This window comes from Zosterops lateralis, assembly GCF_965231275.1.
Source record: "Zosterops lateralis genome assembly, chromosome: 5".
Lineage (NCBI taxonomy): Eukaryota > Metazoa > Chordata > Aves > Passeriformes > Zosteropidae > Zosterops > Zosterops lateralis.
This window is the reverse complement of record NC_139766.1, coordinates 60,404,800-60,410,799: the sequence shown is the minus strand read 5'-3', so window position 1 is coordinate 60,410,799 and position 6,000 is coordinate 60,404,800. Positions and strand designations below refer to the sequence as shown.

General features: G+C 40.7%; 1 protein-coding gene across 2 annotated transcripts in view; it reads left to right on the top strand.

Moving 5' to 3' along the window:
• The first annotated feature begins 4,920 nt into the window (after positions 1-4,920).
• The window catches only part of EDNRA (endothelin receptor type A), a 33,786-nt gene continuing 32,706 nt past the window's right edge, over positions 4,921-6,000 (top strand). For both annotated transcript variants that reach the window (XM_083861543.1, XM_083861542.1), the window contains exon 1: positions 4,921-5,265. The gene's annotated coding sequence lies outside the window, so the exon portion shown is untranslated. The remainder of the gene's footprint in view (positions 5,266-6,000) is intronic.

Sequence of the window (6,000 nt, the reverse complement as noted above, 5' to 3'; positions counted from 1 at the left end):
GGGTTTTCCATGAAAAACAGCTTCACTGCAGAGTAGCCAATAGAAATAATTTTAACCTTATTTAGATTAAGATAAAATGGCACTCCAATGTCTCACTATCTTATCTAGATAATTTTATTAGTGCTTAAGATAATAAAAGATGTATCTGGCAGCAAAACCGCATTCCTCTATTGCAGAACTTGTGTTCTGCACAAGCTCACATCTGCAAATGCAGATTGACACTTTTGTAAATTATGGAAGATTTTCTAATCTAAGACATTCTCTTCCTCTTACTGTTCTTTAAATCAAAATTTAATTTATATCTTGTTTTCCTTCTGTTTTTTTCTTTTTTGTGTGCTTATAATCACTCATTGCATAATTTCACTCATTGCATGATTATGTAACAGGCATCTTCTGTGACATATTGGTATTTTATTCTTCTTCATGTATATATATTTTACTGCATATTGAGTGGTTTATGTAGAAGTATTTTTATCTGTCACCATTGAAGACTGGTCTTTTTGGAGCAGATTTCTTAGCTCAGAGCTTGTTTCAGGGTTGCCTGAAGCAATGGGGGTGAAGACCCCAAATGCTCCCTTACAGTCACCCATTTTGCTGTATTGGCTTCAGGAGGGAAGAAGAAAATAATTCCTTAATTGTATAGAGCTGATAATAAAAAAGTACACCCTTTCCTTAATATTTCAGGAACCATCACCCTTTACCCTTTTGGACAGTATCCAGCTTGTCACGGGAGAATAATTACAAGCACTCTTCTCTGTGTGTGTGTATGTGTGTGTGTGTGTAGTTTGTACCCAATTAAACACCACGTCAGTTCCCAATACAAACAACATAACTTGAAGAATTTTGAACACCTTAATTCCAGAGCTCAAGTCAAAATACTCTTGACATAATGGAAGTCTCACCTGAATCACAGATCTCCAGGCTTTTGAGATTGGAAGAGACCCTTAGAAATCATCTGGCCCATGGCTGTGCTCAGAGCTCAGCCACCTTAAGGAGGTTATTCAGGACTGTGTCCAGTTGGGGTTTGAATATCTTCAAGGACTGAGATTCTCCAGCCTCTCTGGGCACCCTGTGCTACTCTTTGATGATCCTTACAGTGAAAGTGGTTTTTCCTATATTTAAAATTAATTTCTTATATTTCAAGAACACATTTTTTGTGTCCTTTGCCTCCTCTTCCATCACTGAGCATCAAGGAGAAGAGTCTGGTTCTCTCTTCTTTACTGCCTCCCACCAAACAGATTAATAACATCCAGACTGTGAAAATTAGGGCTTCCATCCACAGAAATGAAGACCAACAGCATTACCTCTCCCAGTAAATCTTTTCTAAAATGTTCTTAATCCATCACATTCAACACAGTAGGTAAACGCTCCCCAGAGGAATCCGAAATGTTCAGCAATTGAAGGGAATTAACAACATGTGTTATTATTTCTCCAACCAGCACATTAAAGGCCCAGAAAGCTCACTTCTTACTCAAACTTTTCCAGCAAGATTCTGCAAAATTTAGATACAGCCAATCCACAGTTCCTGATGAATATTCCCTTTTGGGGTGTAGTAGCTCCTGAAGTTGTTCCTGTATTAATTGTTTGGCTCCATGATCAGTTTTGTCCTTTAAACTTCAATCTTTATCCCTTTTGATTTTTTTCACAGCTTCAGGTTCCCATAGTCCAAGGGCAGGAATATTTCAGTGGTTCTAATACAAACACCTTTCCAGTCATAAGAATAAATTAATACAATATTATTCTCACTATAATTCTTTTTGAATTATAAATTCCTATTGTAAATTTCCAAATTTTCTATTAACATGAAGGAAACAGATGAGAGAGATAGAGAAAGGGAGAAGATGGAGGGAGGAAGGGAGAGGGCAAGAAGGGAGGGAGAAGCAAGACAGCCTTGCCAGAAGTAGGATTTATTTGTGCTAAGCATAATATGTGCTAACATAAATAGAGTTATCGATATGGCATTAGTAGAGATACAATTTAAATAAAGCAGGGAAACAGAAATATTATGCAACAGAAGCAAATAACTGGTTCAGTGATCACTGGAACTAATGAGCCCTAGGTTTCAATGAATTTGGATTTTCTGGAGAGTGCTCTTTTTAACTGAATTCTAAAGCAGCTGTGTAGGTGGATCTCTTATCAAAGAACAGATAATCTACACAAGATAGATATGCTCTCTATGATTTGGAGGATTCTTCTTTTTGTTCAGTGAGGTGCAACTTCTGACTGAACTGGGGTAGTAAAAGTTGAGAAACCTTGCCAACAGGTGTTTTTGAAATTAGCATGATTCCATGAGAAGTTTTGGGTTTGCTGAATTCTTGTTCACTAGATCTAGACATTGAATTCAAAGTGAAACAGTTATCCAGCATTGTAACCAAAGTATTTAGATGCATTTTTCCAAATTCTCCAAGTGGTTCATATTTTCTATTGTTTGTATTGTTTCTGTTAAAAACTGTATCTAGTATTCTGTATTCTAGTATTCTAGAATTCTAGTAAGAGAATTTAGAATAATTAGATATTTACAATCTTTGTGTTTAATAACTCTTGATTTTCTAAAATGTCACGGATTATAAACCCACCAACTGACTGCTTATGGAAATGGCAATTATAGACAATGCCTGGTTTTGATTTTGGTCTTTTGAATTTCAGCAATTCAGTTTAGGACTCCATGACCTGATGATCCTATGTTCCTACTCCATACCAAATCCGGAGAGGAAAGTGCCTAAACGGGTAATACATTTCCTTAACACATCTTTCAATCCAATAAAATGAAATTATTTCTTTCTAATACCTGAAAGCTTCATGAAAATTAAGAGCTTTACTAAACCTGGTATTTGCTGATAGTCTTCTTGACTCCAGGTGCAAATCCAATTGTTTGGGGTTTTTTTTCTAATGAGATTGATAGGTTGCCCGTACTCTGACTCTCTGGAGTTATGCAAGACAAGCTAAGCCGTTTGTTGAAGACACAAAGCAGAAGAGGTCAGAGGAAACACTTTCACTGTGCTGAAACTGGTACACAGTGTCCTCAGTCAAGAACTCTTCCCTGCACAGGACAACAGTCCTACAATGATGGTGAAAGTGTCACTAAAAGCTGAAAATATCTTGGTGTAAAGAACTGCATTTTATCACTTTTCTCTGTAGCTGAGGTCAGTTGCATTTGCAACTGCAGTTTTTTGCATAATTCCTATGCAAAAACTTCCTTTTCCATGTTACATTCCTGAACACCATGAAAGCAGGAACAATTAAATATAATTTTTGAATTTATCTTCGTTTAAGAAAATATATCAACTGAGCTTTAGACATCAAGAAGATTAAAAACAAAACAAAGGTTAATTTAAAAAATCAGCAACAGTAAAAATAACAAAGAACATGGATCTGTAATTTCTAATAGTTAATACTACTTGTGTGGGTTGGCAATAAAATAAGTACTCATAAAGGCTGTCTAGAAATAGATTTCAAGAAATTTGATAATTTCATTACATTTATTTCATGTAATAGTAAATACAGATATGCATGGAATCATGATATTATGAATTGGAAGAACAAATGTATATTTGAATGAGATCAGAAATATGCTTTTTGGTTTGCTTTTGTTTTGCTTTGCTTTTTTTTTTAGAGCTCTAATTGTTTAGACATAAAGGTCAAATGATCCCAGGAAAGGAATTGGGTCTTAACAATGTTTAGAGAACACACAAGAGATTTAAGGATTGCATTCAATAAAGCACTGCACAAAGTGCACACAGTCTTAAATAACAGCCTATCCAGCTCTCCAATGTTTTTTCCAACAAGCTACCATGAAGATTATTCTTGACAAAGCAAATCATTAATACTAAGCATATATGACCAAACTGTAAAGAATTTTTTTAGCAGTATATGAATAATATAGTGGCTTGTCAGCATTTATTCTACTTCATGGCAACCTGAGATTTTGAATTAAACTTTCTACCCGATTTGCAAACAGTAGGCTCCTTGTGCTTCTCAGCCTGAACATGTATGTTCCTTCAAAGATCCTGTGCTTTGACACTTCATTTAACTGAGATAACTTTCTAGAAGTAATAAAATACTGCTAATCCAGTCGATCCAGATGCTGGTTTTTCCTGTTCAGGATTTATCAGATGATTTCAAGCATATTACGGAAGAATACTTTTAACTATGCAAAACTGAAAAAGTTCAGAAAAATTTCCCAGGTGATTTAGTGCCAGATATTTTAATTCTTCAGGCCATTAGCATCGCATTTTCTATTGTTCTTATCAGTCTGCTTTTGTGGTTTTAGACAACATATTTCTACATCTTATTTAGGAAGGTTGCCCTTTTTATTCTGAAGAAGCCCATATATGTTTAGAAAATAATTTCTGTGGTACAATCAGATGAAAACTTGTAAGGAAATGAAAAACCTGAAATGATTCAACAAAGGACTCAAAATTTCATAAATTTACTAGCATGAAAAAAGGGATTTTGAAACACTTTCCTGTACAAGCTGCTCACTCTGATACACAAGCTTTTTCTCCTCATTGGGGGAAAATATCATTAGGTATGAGTGAACTTTTTGCTTTTTCTGCACAAAACAGTTTTGCACCTCTGTCTTGACTGAAGAACAGCAATAGGAAACATAGGAATTACAGAAAACGCCACACTCCTTGTAAATGCAACTGAAATGTATTAGCAAGGTGTGTCCTGGATGGATCAAAGAAATTGTCACTCTGTTTAGGGATCCAGCATTTTTCAAACTCACACACAATTTCATGATTGTCTCAGAGGCTGATCCCGGCCAGCCCCGGGGCAAACGCGAAGCAAAAGCGGGTAAATACACAGTTTTCCCCGTTTTGCTGGTGGCTCTTGTGCCATCCAGTGGGATGCGGTGGGGACCCTGGCCGGGAATCCTGTGCCATGAGCAGGCGGCTGCACCGGCGGCTCCCGGGGCTGTGCCTCTCATGGGTCCAGCACAGCAGCTGCGCTCGGCTCCAGCCAGGAAAGAGTTAAGAGCTCCGTGTTCCCCCGTGCTCGGGAGGCAGCCTTTGTGTTTAACATTGGCAGGGGCTCAGCTCGGGCTGGAGGTTTGTTTTAATTGGGGGAGGGGGCAGAGGAGAGGGGACGCTCCGACTTCTCCGGTCTGTCTCTCTCGTTCACTGATTCAGCGGAGGTGGAGATTTTTCGATTCCACCCAGTCAGACGCGGGCAGGAGGAATCTGGAAAGACTATCCCAGGAAAAGCCACTCCGAAGAGACTCTCGGAGGCGGCGGCGGCGGCGCCAGCAGCCCCAGCATGAGGGTGAGCGAGGCGGGCGGGGGCAGAGCGCGGGATGCTGCGGGAGCCCCGTCCCGGAGCCCGGGCACCTCCCGCACCGCTGGGAACGCCCCGGGCAGGGGTTCCGTGCCCTGGGGCACCCCTGCGTGCGGGTGTGAGCGTGTGAGGCAGAGGGAGGGAGGGAGAGAGAGCAAGAGACGGGCACAAGGCGGCTTGGGGGAACTGTTATTCCATAAAGTTTAACAGTGTGTGGATCTTGCCAGAGGCTCTCTATGGGCTGCAGGGCAGGCAGCGCTGGTTTGCCAATGCATGCTGGAATTGATCCTTTGCTGATAGTGCAAGGAGCGTGTTTCCTTTCCCCTTGGAGAAGCAGCAGCGGGCGGGTTCCCGGGCAGCGCTGGCTGGGAAGAGCCCAGAGAATCCCCCTGGCCGGCGTTGTTCCTTCCCTTCGCTGCCTCCCTGCCCTGCTCCGCTTCGTTTGCTCCTGATCACATCCCAGCTGCCTTACACTCACCCAGCACTGTTAGCGTTTTAGCTGGTCTTTAATACTTGGAACAATCTCATTTACACTAGCACGGTCTCTCTTCCTGCGAACCTCGGCATGGGAATTTTTCTGGCTTGATAGTCCAGGCAAGACAGGAATTTAGTTTCCTGCATCCGCGGCTGCTTCTGCAGCACTGCAGGAGCACAGGCACAACTCAGGCGGGAGGCTCCCACATTAACAGAGCACCCTCACACCCTCCAGGTACCCAGGAGGGT